This window comes from Dromaius novaehollandiae, chromosome 21 (genome assembly GCF_036370855.1).
Source record: "Dromaius novaehollandiae isolate bDroNov1 chromosome 21, bDroNov1.hap1, whole genome shotgun sequence".
Lineage (NCBI taxonomy): Eukaryota > Metazoa > Chordata > Aves > Casuariiformes > Dromaiidae > Dromaius > Dromaius novaehollandiae.
In genome coordinates, this window is record NC_088118.1 from 9,922,942 (window position 1) to 9,941,353 (window position 18,412).

At 53.6% G+C, this 18,412-nt stretch overlaps 1 long non-coding RNA gene across 1 annotated transcript in view; it reads left to right on the forward strand.

The window, feature by feature from the left end:
* LOC135330517 (uncharacterized) overlaps window positions 1-9,398 on the forward strand; it is a 140,039-nt gene extending 130,641 nt beyond the window's left edge. Inside the window, exon 2 of the long non-coding RNA XR_010392536.1 lies at window positions 9,272-9,398. This is a non-coding gene — a long non-coding RNA (uncharacterized LOC135330517). The remainder of the gene's footprint in view (window positions 1-9,271) is intronic.
* The last annotated feature ends 9,014 nt before the right edge of the window (window positions 9,399-18,412 follow it).

Here is an 18,412-nt window from a genome sequence, read left to right on the forward strand (position 1 = left end):
ATGGGGCTCTCAAGAGCCTGCTGGAAATGCCCAAATGGGAAAAGAAACCTTCACCTTGTAATAACCCTAAGGCGTCTACTTGTTTGGGAGAACTTCTGTTCCTTCCCCCTGGATCCTTTTATGCTTCCAACTTGGCAGAGCACGTTTTGGGCTCAGAGATGCCATCTTCAGATGGCCACAGCCCCTGTCCTCTGCAAACTGGGGTCCAACCTCTGCACCCAAAAGACAGCCTGTTTGGGGGAGCAGCTTGGAAACAGGTGGGGGTGCCATTGCCACCCCACAAGTCCCTGCTGACCCCAAGCCTGTTTTGTCTGAGCTGTGGTGCCCAGGACTGGCAGGCCCAGAGCTGCTCTGGCCCTGGCTGCCCCGTGGCCCCAGGGCTCCTCAGCCCTGCAGAGCAATGTGCCAGGGCCCAGCCCAGCCCCACAGAGAACACCCCCTGCCTAGCTGCGGCCCAGCCCTGCTGGGCACAGCGCGAGGGCTGCCGAGCCCCGGGGCTGCTGACCACAACATGGCGCCCCACTGAGGGGGGAGGGTTGGGAGGGGCTGCCCGTAGGGTCACACAGGGCCACAGCGTTGCCACGGCATCGCCCCCAATGCTGCCCTGCAATTGGCCGGCAAGGGGAGGAGGGCGGGCTTGTTGGACTGGTGGCTCTGTCAGCCAATGGGAGTGCAGCAGGCTGCTGGTGGCCTCGCCAGGGCCCTGCCCCAGGCTCACTTTTGTCCTTAGCAGTGCGTTTCCCAGGGCTCGCAGAGAGGCTGTCCCCGTGGGTCCTGTCGGGCCCCAGCCGCTGCGGTTGCTCTGTGCAACCTGTGGGGAAGGAACCAGATTTGTGAGTTGCGGGAAGGCTTCTCCCTCTGACTGGGACATGAGGCCCTGCTGTCTCCAGCTCCATGGTCGTTGCTCCCATGCAATCCTCCTGTTAGGACATGTTGCCCAGAATTACTTGCAGGCCTTTCTGCAATTCCCAAGTTTCACGGGCCAGGTGGAGGTGCTACCTAGGCAGGAGCTGATGTTCTCTTGGGGCAGTAACTGGTGCATAATGGGTGTTTTGCTGCACTGTGATCGTTGTGAGGTCCCGGGGTGAGTCTGGGCAGCCGCTCAGGAGCTGGCTGAGCCTTGGGGGAGGCAGGGGGAGCTGCAGGCGGCAATACTCGCATGGCCGGGCTGTGGGCAGGGAGATCACGGCTGTCTGCGAGAGCTGGGCCCGGAGATCCCCAGTGTCAAATCAGTTCTTGGTCAGTAGCTGATAGGCCAGCAGGAGGCCTGTGGCTCGGCTCTGTGCTTTGGAGCTCACTTCTGCCAGAGCAGCTGATAAGCCAGGATTTGGCACATGGCTGGGGAAGTTATAGTGAGGTAACTGCTGTCTCAGAGTCTTGTGAGCCAGTGACAGGCACATGGCTGTGAAGGTGACTGTGAGGTGCCTTCTGGGTGAGAAGCCTATTGGCCAGCAGCAGGGTCTGAAGTGGAGAATGTGCTGGTGAGGTCAGTTCTGTGTCCATCTGTGACAGGCCAGCAGCAGGCCCATTGCTGGGAACTGACTTTGAGGTCTTTTCCTCCAGAGCAGCAGGGAGGCCAGCAGCAGGCACGTGGCAGGGAAAATGTTTGTGAGCTCAGCTCTGTCTCAGTGCCTGGTAGACTGTGTGGAGGCACATTGCTGGGAAAGTGGCTGTGAAGTCACTTGTCTCTGCAAGGCTAGCACTTGGCTAATGGCTTGGGCATTTGCTTGTGAGGTCCCTTCTGCCTGAGTCCCTGATAGGCCAGCAGCAGGCAGATGGGTGTGGAAGCAGATTGTGAGGTCTCCTGGGTCACAGTACCTGATAGGGCAGCAGCATGTTCATGGCACAGGAAATAACTTCCAGGAAACCTCTGCCTCTGAAGCCCATAGGCCATCAGCAGGCACCTGGTGGGTGTATGGACTGGTGAGGTTAGTTGCATCTGGGCAGCTGCTAGGGCAGGAGAAGGCCCATGGCTTGGATGCTGGCAGTGAGGTCACTCCTGGGTTTGGTGAGTGTGCTGGGAGGAAGGAATGACAGCTGCAGAGCTCTACAGCAGTACAGAAATGCAACTAATAAATCAAGCAGATATAGGCAAGAACATTCCACACCATCTATCACAAATTTTATTCCACTCTCCATAAATTAGTAGTGCTACATTTAAAATGTGGAAGATGTTCCCTGCTAAACGTTGATGTGGGGCTTGACTTTGTAGTTCTTGCTAGTAATATGGGCTTACAACCTGCTAGCGGTGGATGAGGGAGTCCTGCTAGAATGCTTATGCTGCTAAATGGTGAAGTGCTGGTGTGAGCAGTGATGTTAGTAATTGCTGCTTTCCAGGGTCTGTGTGCTGTAGTAATTCTGCACCACAAAAACACCAACGTGATTCTGAGATTCTCCTCCAAGCCCCGAGCGATATCTCTGTCCTCTGAATCCTAGAGGTGGGAAGTGAGCATGCGCAGGGCTGTGCCTGGCTGTTGAGAGGAAGGGCCTGTTGCAAGGCCTTGGAGGACTGGAAGGGAATGGAAGGGCTGGAGAGTTTGTCTGTGTGTCATTTGGGGCCCTTGAGGATGCCCTGGCTGCTGCCATGTGTGGTGCTGTGCCCTGTTTGTCACTGCTGCAGAGGCGTGTGTTGGCTGACCATCCTCTGTGAGGTGCAGGGTGGGGAGTGTAGCATGTCACAGTAGTGGGGTGTCCTGTGGTGAGGACGGGTGGTGGCCCCAGTGTCTTGGTGCTTGTCCCAGGACGAGGTGCCTTGAGAGAGCAGCGCTGTGCGTGGGGGGTGCTGCCAGGCTGGGGAGCTGGGGAGCACTGCAAAGTGAGGATGTGACTTGGCTCGCAGGGCCCAGGCTGCCCTGGTGGTGAGAGCCAGGGATGGCGGCAGCCTGCTGCCTTCTGTGTGCTGAGGTTCAGGCCTTGAGTTTGCAAAGCTCTTGCCAGGATCTGCAGGCTGGATACAGAATAAAGGCCAGGGAGGACTTCTGCTTGCTCTGAGATGTGAACCTAGGCTGCTTTCCCCCTCCTTTCCTCTTATTTGCTTTTCCCTGCGAGACCTTTCCCCTGCAGCAGCGTTTGCTGAAGGACGAGGAGGAGGCAGTGGGAGATGCTCATTCCTATCTGGGCTTTTTTCCTGTCCAACCACATTCCCAGCTTTGGGCAGGCATTGTTGATCCTGTGTGCTGGAAGCGAGTACTTCTGCTCCTGTCAGGCAAGTTGGGTCGCACTTCATGGTATACCTGAGACATGCAGCCCCATCTGTGACATTTTCTGGTGAAAAGCGCCCTTTTGGCAGCAGGTGGTGCGGGACTGAGGAAGACATTTGATGTTGCAGCTCAGCACTAGGAGTGTGATCAGGAACCACCCGTCGCTGGGCAGAGCGTAGTTTTCTGTCAGGTGCCAGCTAGGGACACGGGAGTGTCTCCATTCCCGTGAGTCGTTCTGCCTTGGGCCGTGGCTGTCCAACAAAGACAGAGCAGCATTTTTGGAAAGAGTTGTTGGTCCAGAGCAAACACCAGGTGGTTCAGGTGTTTCATGGGCAGACCCCAGGTGAGGACTGGGAGCTGCGAGCCTGCTGGGGAGGCTGTTTTTCCCGAGTGGAGGGTCCTTGCTGTAATGTGAGCGCGTGCTGATGCAGGTCTCCAGGAGAGTGCTGTGCTAGCCTTGGCTGAGGGATCGGTGCCCCTCATTGCTCATTTTGTGGGCAAAACGATTTGGACCAAAGCTACAGCCTTCCCTGCCTGCCTTAGGCTGTGCCACATCTCCCCACAGCAGCAACTCTGGGCTGGCCCTCTCGTTAGCTGCAGCAACAGTTCCCTCATGACTACGTCCCTGAGCACAGGACATGTTTTTGGGAAAGCCTGTTGTCAGTTCCCTAGCAGCCACAGCCACAGCCTTTGTATTTCCGGGTCTTTGAGCAGCCCCTTGCTGACTCTGTGCATCCCCCATTGTTTCTCAGCATGTCTGCAGACTGCAGGCACCTTAGCACAGGGACCTTCTCTCTGTTTTGACTCTGTCTAGCACCAAGCACAGTGACACGCCATTGTTTCAGAAGGACTTCTCCTGCTAATGAAATGTAGCTAAAAAATGAAGTAGTAGATAATAATGATGCCCATCATCTGACACTAGATTTTATTCCACTGCCTCATCATGAATTAGTACTGCTGCAATTGAAAAGGGCTTGGTAGTCTTGGGTAGCCATGGAAATGGAGTGTAACTTTGCAGTCGATGTTAACTAGAGGCTTTGAAGCCTGCTCCCAGTCTGCAAAGGAGAATGGGAAGAGTTGTATAGACCACTAAATGAATGCAGTGCTGGTGTGAGCAGTGGTGTTAGTAATCTGTGATTCCCAGGGTCTGTGTGCCTTAGAAATTCCTCCCATCCAGCTGCAGGGAGCTTGTTCGATTTTCCTGCAAGGTGTGAACTGGGTGTCTGTCCTTTAGGTGCCACCTGCTTTTATGTCACATTTGGGATTGTAACACATTGGATGTCTCTGATGTTCTGATTGGAGAATGGATGCCAAAGCTCTTAGAGGAGACAGTGGGAATGCCACCCCAAACAAACTCATGGTCCATGTGTCCACAGAGTCCTCCTTTTTGGAGAAGATGGGGCAAAAGAGAGAGGCAAGAGCTGTCCTGCTGAGCCCCTGGGAGAGCACTTGCTCTCTGCTTCCTAGAGGTGGGAAGTGTGCAGGCGCAGGGTTGTGCCTGGCTGTTGAGAGGAAGTGCCTGTTGCAAGGCCTTGGAGGACCTGAAGGGATTGGAAGGGCTGGAGAGTTGGTCTGTGTGTGTTTTGGGGCCTTTGGGGGTGCCCTTGCTGTTGCCATGTCTGGTGCTGTGCCCTGCGTGTCCCTGTTGCAGAGGCGCATGTTGGCTGGGAACCCTCTGTGAGGTGAGGGGTGGGGGATGCGAGGTGTCACAGTGGTGGGGTGTCCTGTGGTTGAGAAGGGTGGTGGCCCCCATGTCTTGGTGCTCATCATGGGCAGAGGTGTCTGGAGAGAGCAGTGCTGTGCTTCCAGGGCCCAGCCTGCCATTACAGTGTTCTCCTGGGAGACCTGGGGTGGAGGCCATTGGTGACCATGTTCCCTCCTTGGAGCATCCTGGTGTGAGCCAGGGATGCTCGCAGTTTGCTGGCTTCTTTCTGTCAGCTGAGGTTCAGGCTTGCAGTTTCTGAAGCTCTTGATGCTTCCTTGAGTCTTTGAGATTGTACCAAGACTTCTGGGAAAAGTCATCATGGCCTTCTGTTGAATCTGGACCCTCATTGCATTTTCCCACCGTAGACCGTAATCCATTCCAATCCATCAGGGAGATGGGGAGGTAATCGAAGCAGTCAGAGCCACTTCTTCCCTTTTCACCTGCCCAGATCCTTGCAGACAGGGGAGATGCCACCTCACAAGAAGTCAGGCCTCTTGGGGCAATGGGTGGATCAGAGATTCCTGTCCTTGGCCAGCTCTGTAGGTGGCAGCTCCAAAGCCTCTGGTCCCCTTGGAATAGCGTCTCAGACTAGCAGATTCCTTGAGCCTGCAGTGGGGGAGACATCTGGAGGTGGGGGTCCAATGCATGCTCAAGGCAGGTCCCAGGAGATGAGGTATCTTCAGGCATTCTCCAGTGAAGTTTTGAATCTCTCCAAGGATGGAGATGTGAGAAGCTCTCTGGGTCCCTGTGCCACAATTTGGCCACCCTCATGGAGAAAAAGGATTGCTCTTAACATCTCAGGAGACTGTCCCATGCTCCTAGTTGTCCCTGTTGCCTCTCAGGCTCTTACTGTGCACTTCCAAGAAAACCTGGTTCCATCTTCTCTGTGCACTCCATCAGGTAGCTGTGCAGAGCAGGCAGATCCCCCTTGGCCTTCCCTTGCTTGGGCTGGACAAACCCAGCTCTCCCAGCCTCTCCTTATATGCCTCATGCTCCAGTCCCTGACCTTCTTCGTGGCCTTGTGCTGGACTTCCTCCTGTGTGTTCCTGCCTTTCTGGAACTAGACGGCCCAGACAGGACCTGGTATCCAGATTTGGCTTTACCTGTGCCAAAAAGAGGGGTAGACTGTCTCTGGTGGTGCTGCTGGCTCTGCTCTTGCAAATACAGCTCAGCACAGAGGGGAGACATTTGCCCCTGTCTGTTGTGACTATGTAAGGCCAGCAGAACTGACAGTAATCCTCCGATTCTTTCTTCCTAGGTTGCTCCAGTCATGGTCATGTAGGCTGCCAGTGCAGTCCTAGAGGGTGGAGGCAGGGTGCCAGCGTGTGTCCCTGTAGCTGTGAACCCCATTGTCATCATTGTGAGCCCTGTGTGAAAGCAGCTGCTAGTGAATGAGGTGAGGCTACATATGGATGCGAAGGCTTCCATAAATGCACCTGGCTTTTTTGGGTGACCTGAGGTGCGGGTTCACCTCCTGGTACCTCTGCTCTGCTGCAAATTCCTCCTCCTGCAAACGCTGTTAGTGCCGGCCCGCACAGCAAACGCTGTAGTGCCCCCTCCTTTTCCTAGATGGTTGCAGTGCCATGTAGGATGAGTCAAAGACCCTTCTAATAAATGCCAGCATCACCTGTGTGCCTTTGTCTACTTGCCTCAAAGCCTGCTTAGCTTGAAGTGAGGAAGTCTCACAGCTCTTGGGCTTCTGGATCTGCGAGGGGGTGGAGATGTGCCCAGGGCCAGGCTGCCCGTGGCACCCAGCCATCGGTGTGCTGCAAACCCAGTTGTGGAGCCTGGGCTACTGCTGCAGAGCCCATTCCCACAGGACTGCAGGTGTTTCACCAGACCTCCAGTCTGGGGCTGTCTCCTTGCTGGCGCCTCCTTTCAAAGCCTCTGCACCCTTTTGCCCTTCACAGAAGCTCCTTGTCCAGGTAGCAAAAGGAAAGGGCAGAGGTTATTTTGTGCTCAGGAGACCTGAAAGACTCCAGATGTTTCCAAGCTGTGTCTGCAACTTCTTCATTACAAAACAAATGCCCTAACCCTTGTCCCTAGCTGGAGGTTCATGGTGTGGGGTCGTGGGGGTGGAAAGCAGCAGCCTGCTGTGCCCACAGGGAGCAGCATCCTTCCTTCTGAAAGCAGCAGCATCGCCCAAGGAGCCAGCTCTGGCCCTGGTCTTGTGCTGAGTGTTTGCACGCAGCTTGTGAGCCCAGAGTGCCTTGGCCACCTTCTGGTGTCACCACAAGAGCTTCAGGGGAAGGTAGTGAGCAGAGCAGTGCCTGGGGAGCGTGCAAGTGGTGAGCATCCAGAGTCCATCTCTTCTTGCTGGCACTTGGTTGTATCTAGACAAAGAGCCAGCTCTGTGGGGCAGAGACAGTGTGTTTGTAGACTAGCTGGCACAGCTGAGGTCTGGAGTCAGGTTGATGCCTAGTGCAACACTGAGTAGATCTGACAATGTCAGAAACCCTTTCCAGTGCAGCTGCTCCCTGGGCTGCTCTCTTTACTGCGGCACTAGAAATGGAAGTGGTGTCCTGCTGTCATTTAGCAGGTGCTGCAGAACAAGTTGCTCACAGCTAGGACTTGATGGTAAAGGAAATGCAAGTGCAATTGTTCCCTTTTGTGATGTGGTGCCAGGGTGACAGAGTGGAGATGTCCCATGACCTGGAGAGAGTCCTGCCAGGAGATGACAGCCGTTTGCAGAGAAGTGTCATGAAAGGAGTGATGACAGTGACATCAAGGAACATGAGGGCGGCCCAGGTGAGCTTCTCCTCTGTGAAGGGCATCGGAGAAGCCTGCCTCAACACTTGTGTTTTTGTGAAATACAGGCTGGCCCAGAGATGTTTCTCATGCCTGAAGCACCAGTGGAGGTTCCCAGCTCCCCCTGTGACAGATCCTTTGGCAGAGCACCTTCCTGTAGAGAAAAGGCTGTGCCCAGCAGGCTCTTGGTTGCTGCAGGTTCTTGGGATGTCCCCTCTGTGCATTCTCCTGATCAGGAAGAAACCTTTTAATAGCTTCAGTGTGGACTTGGAGGTCCCTTCTGCCTGAGTACCTGATAGGTCAGCAGCAGGCCCATGGGGAGGGTATGTGCTTGTGAGGTCACTTTATCCTGAGGACCTGCTAGGCAAGCTGCAGGCAGCTGGCTTGGGTGCTGCCTGTGAGGTGACTTGTGCCTCAGTGTGGAGGACTGGCTTGAGGGCAGAGGTCATGTGAAGATTGAACAACTAAAGGAAGCAGAACTAAGTGCATATCGCACACAGTTGATGTGAGCCAAGTCCCGTATGAGAGTAAAAACAGCTAGAGCCAAGGACACATTGTCCTTGGCTCCAAGGTGTTATCAATGATTAGTCCTGGGAACTTGCAGGTGATGTAATGCAGAAGTTGCTGGGTAAACCAAATTGCTGTTACCAATAAGGAGCTCAGCTTTTGCAATATGTATGAGCCTGATTAGTCCTGTGTTATATAAAGAAAGACCACACCTAATAAAGTTGAAGTACACTGATCACTCATATTGAGCGTCTGGGTCTTCCCTCCGTCGGCTCCTCCCGTGCAAGTTTCCAACAAATGGCGCCCGAACAGGGACCCTGCCGGTCAGGGACTCGGTGATTAAAAACTCAGGAGTCGACAGAGTGCTAGAGACAGCTGGTCCTGCTGTGCTAAAGGCGACGAGACACAAAAGGGGGTCTACGTGCCAGAGTTACAGAGGAGGTGGAGAGGACACAAACAAAGGGGGTCCGTGCCCAGGATGAGACGGGGTCCTGCCAGAAAGTCTCGCCGCAGGTCTTGCAAAGGTTGCAACGGTAAGTGAGTAACCACGGAGCGACAAGCGGCTTATTATTTATTAAGATGCTTTTTAGAAAAGCGAGGTACTCAAGGAATAGAATGTCATAAGGAACTCCCAGGGCTATTAGCTTACGGAGTGGCTAAAGGGTGTTTTGTTAACCCAGATACCATGTTCGAACAAACTGAATGGAAAAAATTTGGGGACAAGTTGTTTGATGAAGTAATAAGTGACAACAAGACAGTAAAAAAGCTGATGAAGCTGTGGAGGGCAGTTACTAATGCTCTCGCACCTCAAAACAAAAAACAAAACAAAAAAAACAAAAAAAACACAACAACAAAAAAAAGCAGTTTGAAAAAAAAGAAAAAAAAAGAAAAAAAACCAACAACAACAAAAAAAAGCAGTTTGAAAAAAAAAGAAAAAAACAAACAAAAAAACAACAAAAAACAAAGCAGTTTGAAAAAAAAAAAAAAGAAAAAAAAAGAAAAAAAAAAGAAAAAAAAAAGAAAAAAAAAAGAAAAAAAAAAAAAGGTAGCTGCCGCCGCCACGGAGCGTTTGGGAAGCCCCGATGGGTTCAAGGAACCCCCGCATGTGGAGGTGTCCCCATACCCATCGCCCCCCTCGATCCGAACCTTTACTATTGCCCAGGGAGGGTCTGGGAACACAGGCCTGCCAAAAGGAGCAACATTGACCATGCGGCAGATCCCCCCTCCTCCCTCAGCGCCTCCCCCCCCCCCTCCCCCCCCCTCCCCCCCTCCCTCCCCTCCCTTCCCCCTCTCTCTCTCCCCCCTCTCTCTCCCCCCCCTCTCTCCCCCCCCCCTTTTTCTCCTCTCCTCCTTCTCCTCTTCCTTTGGCCACAGTTATCTGAGGACACCCATCTCAGGCTATCAATGTGAAATAAGTTTTTCTCTATGATATTAATGGTCAGAAACCACTAATAAAAGCAGTTTGGAAAAAAAAAAAAAAAAAAAAAAAGAAGGTATCCCATCTTATATGGGAATAAAGCAGGGCCGGGAAGAGCCTTTCGGCTTATTTATTGACAGAGTAGCCAATGCTATACAAGCAGCAGGGGTACCAGATTACCTGAAAGGGACTATCTTGAAACAATGTGCAATACAGAATAGTAACCCTTCAACGCGTAGTATTTTAGCCACACTCCCGGGAACATGGACTATTGAGGAGGGGCTAGAAAGAATGGCGCAGGTACTTGTAGGACCGCAAGCTATGCTAGTAGAGGCGGTGAAACAATTAGGAGAGTGCATGAGAGAGCAAGCACAGGCGTTGCGGGATAATATGCAACAGAATCAAAGACAGGTATTCGCTGCCCTTGCTCCTTTGCAAAACCCCGGCGGAAATACCCCCCCGATCGACGATCGGCACGAGAATGCCAAGCTAGTAGAGTATGGTGTCCCAACTGCAAAAGCAGCAAACATGATGGAGCGGCTTGCTGGAAGGCTGGTTCGGGAAACGCCCAAAGAAGCGGGACGAGCCGCCCCGCGACGACACAAAAGGCGGCCTTCACCACAACAACTCAGCAACCCCCGCAGTTAACACAACCACCGACCCCCCCGGCGCCCAGCTCCACTCCGAACAGCATGAATCCCTTTGTCTTCGACCAGCCACCAGAGGGAGTCTCGGACTGGACTTGGCAACAGCAGTAGACGCCACCTTATTGGATACAAAGCCAACAAGGATCCGGACGAATGTCTATGGACCAGTAACTATTCATCATGAGCCGATAGGTGCCTTACTGATTGGAAGATCGTCCGCTACAATGAAAGGATTACAAGTTTTGACAGGATTGATCGACAAGGACTATTTCGGGGAAATACAAATTGTGGTTTCAGCAATGTTTCCACCTATGCACATACCACAAGGATCGAGAATAGCCCAACTTATTCCGCTTCCCCACCTGACTGTAGGGGTGGCACCAGCGAAAGAGCAACCACGAGGCTATGGTGCTTTTGGTTCCACTGGAAGTGCAGTATTACTGACTGTCGGAATGCATCAAAGGCCCCGACAAACCGTGACTGTAAAGTATAAAGAAGAATCTATACGCACTAATGCCTTATTGGACACTGGAGCGGATGTATCAATAATTAGCACTAAGATTTGGCCCCAGCATTGGCCAACCCGAGAGACCAGCTCTACGGTAGCTGGAGTAGGCGGGGTCACCCTCGCCCGAAAATCATCGATGCTACAATGGACTATAGGGAACAAGGTGGTTAATTGCTCCGTTTCCATTTTACCCCTACCTGAAGGAGTGCAAGCATTAATAGGGCGCAATATCCTTGCCCAGATGGGTATGGTGCTTACCTCAGAACACCCTTTATAGCACCGGCCATTGCCTGGACTTTCCCAATCCCACTCAGCTGGAGGACTGATCAGCCTGTGTGGGTACAGCAATGGCCGCTTAAACGGGAAAGTCTCATTCAAGCACATGAACTAGTAAAGGAACAGTACAAACAAGGTCATCTAAGACTATCTACCAGCCCTTGGAATACCCCAATATTTGTGATCAAGAAAAAATCCGGCAAATACAGACTTTTACACGATCTACGTGCTGTAAACAGACAGATGCATAACATGGGTGCTTTACAACCGGGGTTACCCAACCCAGCAATGATCCCAGAAGGCTGGCACCTGCTAATCGTAGATTTAAAGGACTGTTTCTTTACCATAGCCCTCCATGAAGATGATAAACAGCGATTTGCATTTACACTCCCTGCTATCAATAGAGAGGGGCCAGACCAAAGATTTGAATGGACAGTACTACCGCAGGGTATGCGAAACTCACCAACCCTCTGTCAACTCTATGTCGATGCGGCACTTCAACCGTTACGTCAACAGTGGCCAGAGACCATGATATATCACTACATGGACGACATATTGTTGGCACAAAAAAACCCCTTTTCTCCTGAACAAAAATTTGATCTAATCACACAATTAAAGAAAAAGGAACTTGTGATGGCCCTGGAAAAGGTACAGGAATCCAGCCCCTGGCAGTATCTAGGTTGGCATATTTCAAATGCCACCATCAGACCACAGAAATTGACAATCAGGACGGCATTCCTAATGAACTTTTAAATCTGCTACGCCCCTTGCTGAAGGGAACTGACCCAGCGGCTGCCGTCACGCTCACAGAGGAACAGCAACGGGTACTCCAGGAAATTGCATCGCTAATTACTACGCGTGCTACGCACCGACGCCTGGAAAATCAGCCACTTGATCTTACTATTTTATGTGGCCCACAATACCTAATGGGAGCCATTACACAACACAAAATAAAAACGGGGGAAAAAAGAAGGTTGGCGGAACCCATTGTACTAGAATGGATAGCACCACCGTTACAACCAAAACGAACTATTCAAGAAAAAATTTCAACGCTGGCCGAACTCATTAGGACACTCTTCGCCCCTGACTTACATGATCAGCGTTGGTCAAATCTGACTGCAGCAATCAAACATAGAAGAAGTGAGAATCGTCGAGGCAAGCATGAATTGAAAAAACTAGGTTCAGATTGTGCTGATGATGTAGAATTATGGGGGCCTGCGGAAAGGTTTTTCGCCGCAGCTTTAGCTCCTAAGGTTGCAGTTGCGCATGCCATGTCTAATCTAAATAAACTTGCTTGTTGGGCTGTTAGGCAATCAAATGTTACTACACAAATTCTCTCTGAAATGTCACAGGATATGGATAGCCTGAGACATGCAGTGTTGCAAAATAGAGCAGCTATAGACTTTCTGCTTTTAGCACAGGGATGCGGGTGTGAGGATTTTGAAGGAATGTGTTGTTTTAATCTTTCTGATCATGGACAGTCAATCTATGAGCAATTGAAAAGGCTAAAGGACCACACCCAGAGAATCACCGTACAGTATAATTGGTTTGATGATCTGTTCAGAAAGATGTTTGGCAATGTGAGTACCTGGATTTTGAGCTTGATCAAAGAAGGGCTATGTATTCTATTCATAATTGTATTAATTTTAATTGCTGTAAGAGTGATTTTTGGCTGCTTAACACAAAAGCTTGAACAATTAACTAAAAAGGTCTTTCTCGCACAAAATAAAAACGGGGGAATTGTGGAGGACTGGCTTGAGGGCAGAGGTCATGTGAAGATTGAACAACTAAAGGAAGCAGAACTAAGTGCATATCGCACACAGTTGATGTGAGCCAAGTCCCGTACGAGGACCCACAGTAGAAACCCGTTTTGAAGCTCACCAAAGCATCTCAGCCTGTGGCCAGGCTTTGTGCTGTTTCATTCCACATGACTTTGATCTTGGCTTTAAAAATTGCCAACCCCCAAACCAATGCCCACACCCCAGCTTCCCGCACAGATTTGTTCAGTGCAGACACCTGACAGTGCAAGGGGTGCAGAAGTGACCTCTCCAGGGCCCCCTTTAGATAGCTCACAGCCTTTGGCACCATCTGAAGATGTTCCTGAAGGCACAGCCTTTGGCACCATCTGGAGATGTTCCTGAAGGATTTATCAGCAAATTTCTGGAAAATACCTGAGGTGAAGGAAGGTGAAGGGAGGGGAAATCTCTCTGCTCTCTCCCTGGCTGTGCCATCTCCATGGTGGTGACCTACTGAGGCCCCTCATGACATGAGCTGAGGTCACAGTGGGATGTGCTGCATCACAGGGAGGTCTCCCTGGTGCTGCAGCAGTGCCCTCACTTCCCTGTGAGGACAAGGAGCTGCTGGACACTGCTTACGCACTCCCTACCGCTGCCCTGAGGAGCCGCTCCGCAGCAAGGAGTGGGGACAGGAGGCAGTGGGGCCATGCTGGGGCCCTTTGATGCCAGGCAGAGGAGCAGGAAGAGGTGTTTTGGGTGATGAGACAGGAAGAGTGTCCTTTTTCCCCGGCTGGACAGAAGAGCTGAGGGCAAGGGGGCAAGTGACATGGAGGACTGCTAGACCAAGACCATCAGCCCAGAATGCAGTTCCTTGTTCACAATACTCCTGCAGCTCTCCACCAAGGGTAAGGGCTTCGGGACTGCTTTCCTGAGGTTTCTCATAGAGACTGTTAACTACAAAAACAGCTGTGGGTCCTGGGCTGTGGGGCTGGCAGGACAGAGTGGGGGCTGCCACAGGAGCCCTGCCTGAGGGTCCCATCTGGCTCAGGTGACAATGTGGCAAACAGGACTCCTGGGACCTAGGGCTGGGGCTGCCTTGAGCCCCAAGGATCCTGTGGGGCTGACTCCATCACCTTGTGGAGGCTGGGGGGCAATCCATGGCCAGGTTTCCTTAGGAATGCATCCCCCTTTAGGATCTGGCTCTGGCAGGAAAGGGGTCCTGTGTCCTGGAGGCTGTGGTGTCCTGCAGCTCCCATGGGGCTCTCAAGACCATGCTGGAAATGCCTTTGCTGGAAATGGACCCTTCACCTTGTAATAACCCAAAGGCATCTACTTGTTTGGGAGAACCTCTCTTCCTTCCTCCTGCATTGTTTTATGCTTCCAGCTTGGCAGAGCATGTTTTGGGCTCAGAGATGTTGTCCTCCAATGGACACAGCCCCTGTCCTCCTGCAAACTGGGGTCAAACCTTTGCACCCAAAGGGAGCTTGTTCGGGGGAGCAGCTTGGGAACAGGTGGGGGTGCCATTGCCACCCCACAAGTCCCTGCTGACCCCAAGCCTGTTTCTCTGAGCCATGGGGGGCAGTGCTGGGGGGAGCCCAGCAGGGCCATCTCCTCTGCCCCCTCCTGGCTCCACACTTCCGCTGCCCAGCACTGGCAGGCCCAGAGCTGCTCTGGCCCTGGCTGCCCCGGGGCCCCAGGGCTCCTCAGCCCTGCGGAGCGATGTGCCGGGGCCCAGCCCGGCCCTGCAGAGAGCAGCCCCTGCCTGGCCGCAGCCCAGCCCTGCCAGGCGCAGCCCGAGGGCTGCCGAGTCCCAGGGCTGCCGTGGGCAGGGGGCCAGGGCCCCAGGGGCCAGAGAGCCCTGCCCTGCCCAGCCGGGGGCAGCAGGACACTGCCTGTGGGCTACGATGCCCCAGCCATGCCCAAGGCCCCCGCGCCAGTGCCAGGGCCGGCACCAGCACCGGCCCCGGGGCTGCTCCCCCACGCCCGGCACGGCCCCCGGGCACAGGGCAGCCAGGAGCCCCATGGGACCCCTGCGGCAGAGCCCAACTCCTGCAGGGCAGCAGCCGGGCCCCGGGGACCCGCACTGCCCAGGCACACAGCGCTGGGCTGCCCCCAGGCCCTGCCACACCCCGCTGTGCCCCACGCTGCCGCCCACAACATAACGCCTCACCGCGGGGGGGAAGGGGCAGAGCTGGCCGTCAGGGGCGTTCCCCCAGCAATGCACCAGTGTTGCCTCCTATTGGCTGGTGTGAGGAGCAGGGCGGGAATGGATTTGACTGGTGGCTCTGTCAGCCAATCGGAATGCAGTATGTGGAGGAAAACAGACCTGGAAGTGGGGCGTGAGCAAAGCAGTGAGCACGGGACAAAGCACCCTGGCCTCAGGGGAGCTGCCCTGCGAGCCAGACGTGCCAGCTGAGCCCGAGCATGTGGGCTGGGGCCGCTTGGGGGTTTGGGGGCAGGAAGCTTTGCCCCTGCCCTGGGTCACAGACCCCTTGTCAAGTGTTTCCCTGAGCTGCTGCTGTTACCGCAGCCCCCAGGTGCTGCTCAGAGCTGCGTTTGGGAGCTGCTGGGCAAAGTCTGAGCAGGCTCCTGGTGTCCTCGCAAGGGGCCCTTCCCAGTGGTCTCTTTTGCTCTGAAAACCGCATTTCCGAGTGGCTCTGAGAGAGGCTTTCAGAGAAGTTGAGGCACAAGCAAGAGGCAAGAGCTGCCTGATCAGCCCCTGTGAGAGCCCTGCTCCTCTGCTTCCTGGAGGTGGGAAGTGAGCAGGCGCAGGGCTGTGAGTGGCTGTTCAGAGGCAGTGCCTGTTGCAAGGCCTTGGAGGACTAGAAGGGAATTGAGGGGATGGAGAGTTGGACTTTCTGTGTTTTGGGGCACTTGGGGGTGCCCTGTCTGCTGCCATGTGTGGTGCTGTGCCCTGTGTGTCACTGCTGCAGAGGCGCGTGTTGGCTGCCAGTCCTCTGTGAGATGCGGGGGTAGCGGCGTGTCCCAGTGCAGGGAGCCCTGTGGTGGAGTCGGGTGTTGGCCGCAGTGTTTTGCTGCTCAGCACGGGAGGAGGTGTCTGGAGAGAGCAGTGATCTGCTCCCAGGGCCCAGCCTGCCATCACGGAGTCCTTCTGGGAGACCTGGGTGAGGACTGCTGGTGACCGTGTTCCCTCCTTGGAGCATCCTGGTGCGAGCCAGGGATGCTTGCAGTTTGGTGGTTTCTGTCAGCTGAGGTTCAGGCTTGCAGTTTCTGATGGTCTTGATGCTTCTGTGAGCCTTTGGGATTTTACTGACTCTGCTGGAGAGAGTTCTCTTCTCACTCCTTAAAGGCTTTCTGTTGAAGTGGGACCCTCATTGCATCTTCCCATCTCAGACCCTATTTCATTCCGACATATCACAGAGATGTGTAGTTAATCAAATCAGTCAGAGGCATTTCTCCCCTTTGTGCCTCCTCAGACAGGGCAGATGCCACCTCACCAGAAGTCAGGCCTCTCAGGGTGATGGGTGGCTCTGAGACACGTGTCCTTGGTCAGTGGTGGAGGCAACAGTTCCAAAACCTCTGGTCTCTTTGCAAGGGTCTTGAAACAGCAGATTCCTTGAGCCTGCAAGGGGGGAGACATCTGGAGGTAGGGATCCAATGCCCTGCTCAAGGCAGGTCCCAGTAGAGGAGGTATCTTGGGGCCTTTTCCGGTGAAGTTTTGATTATCTCTGAGGATGGAGATCTAAGAACCTCTGTGCATCCCTGTGCCACAGTTTGGCCACCCTCATGGAGAAAAATCTAAGAAGCCATAGAGGAAACATGTAAGAAGAATGTCCTGTTGTCCAATTTGTCCCTGTTGCCTCTCCTGCTATTAGTGTGCACCTCCAAGAAAATCCGGCTCCGCCTTATCTGTGCCCTCCATCAGGTAGCTGTGCACAGCATGAAGATGCCCCTTACCCTTCTCTTGTCTAGGCTGAACAAACCCAGCTCTCCCAGCCTCTCATATGCCCCATGGTCCAGGCTGGACCATTTTGGTGTCCCTGTGCTAATTTCCCTCCCATGTGTTAGTGCCTTTGCAGAATTGGAGAGACCAAGTGGGAGCCGGTATACAGACATGGTCTCCCCTGTGCCAAAAAGAAAGGTAGGACGTATCAGTGGCCCTGCTGGCTGTGCTGTCACAAATACAGCCCAGCAGAGAGGGGAGACATTTGCCCCTGACTGTTGTGACTCTGCAAGGCCAGCAGAACTGACAGTAACACTCAGATTCTTTCTTTCTTTCTAGGTTGCTCCACTCATGTAGGTTCCCCGTGCAGTGCTAGAGCCCCTGAGGATGGAGGCTGCATGCCAGGGTGTGTCCCTGTACCTGTCAACATCTCTGCCAACATCATGAGCCCTCTGTGAAAGCAGCTGCAAGTGAATGAGATGAGGCTACGTATGGATGTGAAGGCTTCCATAAATGTGCCTGGCTTCCATGGGTGACGTGGGGTGTGGGTTCACCTCCTTTTACCTCTGCTGTGCTGCTAATTCTGCATCCCACAAATGCTGTTACTGCCAGCCTGCTCAGCAAATGCTGTTGTGCCCCTCCTTTTCCTAGAAGGTTGTGGTGCCATACAGGACGAGTCCAAGACCCTTATAATTAAATGCCAGCATCTCTTGAGTGCCTTTGTCTGAGTGCCCCAAAGCCTCTGTAGCTTGAACTGAGGAAGTCTCACAGCTCTTGGGCTCCTGGCTCTGGGAGGGGTGAAGCTGTGCCCAGGGCCAGGTTGCCCGTGGCACCCAGCCCTCAGTGCTCTGTAAAGCCAGCTCTGGAGCCTGGACTCCTGCTGCAGAGCCTGCACAGCCAGGACAGCTGGCATTTCAGCAGACCTCCAGTGTGGGGCTGTCTCCTTGCTTGGGCCTCCTTTCAAAGCCTCTGCACCCTTTTTCCCTTCACAGGGGCCTCTTGTCCAAGGAACTAAAGGAAAGGAACCAATGTTACTTTGGGCTCAGGAGGCCTTCAGGACTCTCACATGTTTCTACACTGTATCTGTAACTTTTGTATTACTGAACAAAAATCCCCATCCCCCCATCCCTAGCTGGAGGTTCCTGAGGGGATGGGGGTGGAAAGCAGCAGCCTGCTCTACCCAAAGAAAGCAGGCTCCTTCCCTCTGAAAAGAGCAGCATCACCCAAGGAGCCAGCTCTGTCCCTGGTCTTGTGCTGATCATTTGCACCTGCCTTGTGAGCCTGGAGTGCCTTGGCCACCTCCTGATGTTACCGCAAGAGCTTCCCTGTGTGTGTGGGTTGAGGAGCCAAGAAAACGCAGCGAGCAGAGAAGTGTCTGGGGAGTGTGCAAGCGGTGAGGGCCCTGCATCCATCTCTGCTTGCTGGCACTTGGTTGTACCTAGCAGAACGGCCATCTCTGAGGGGCAGAGACAGTGTGTTTGTAGACTAGCTGGCACAGCCAACGGCTGGCATCAGGGTGATGGCTGGTGCAGTGCTGAGTTGATCTGACAGTGTCAGGAACCCTTTCCAGTGCAGCTGCTCCCTGGGCTGATCTCTCTACCCCAGCGCTGGAAATGGCAGTGGCCTCCTGCTGTCATTGTGTAGGTGCTCCAGTGCAAAGGCTAACAGCTCAGACTTCATGGTGATAAAGGAAAAGCAAGACCAATCATTCCTTTTTGTGATTTGTGCCCAGGGTGACAGAGTGGAGATGTGCCATGACCTGGA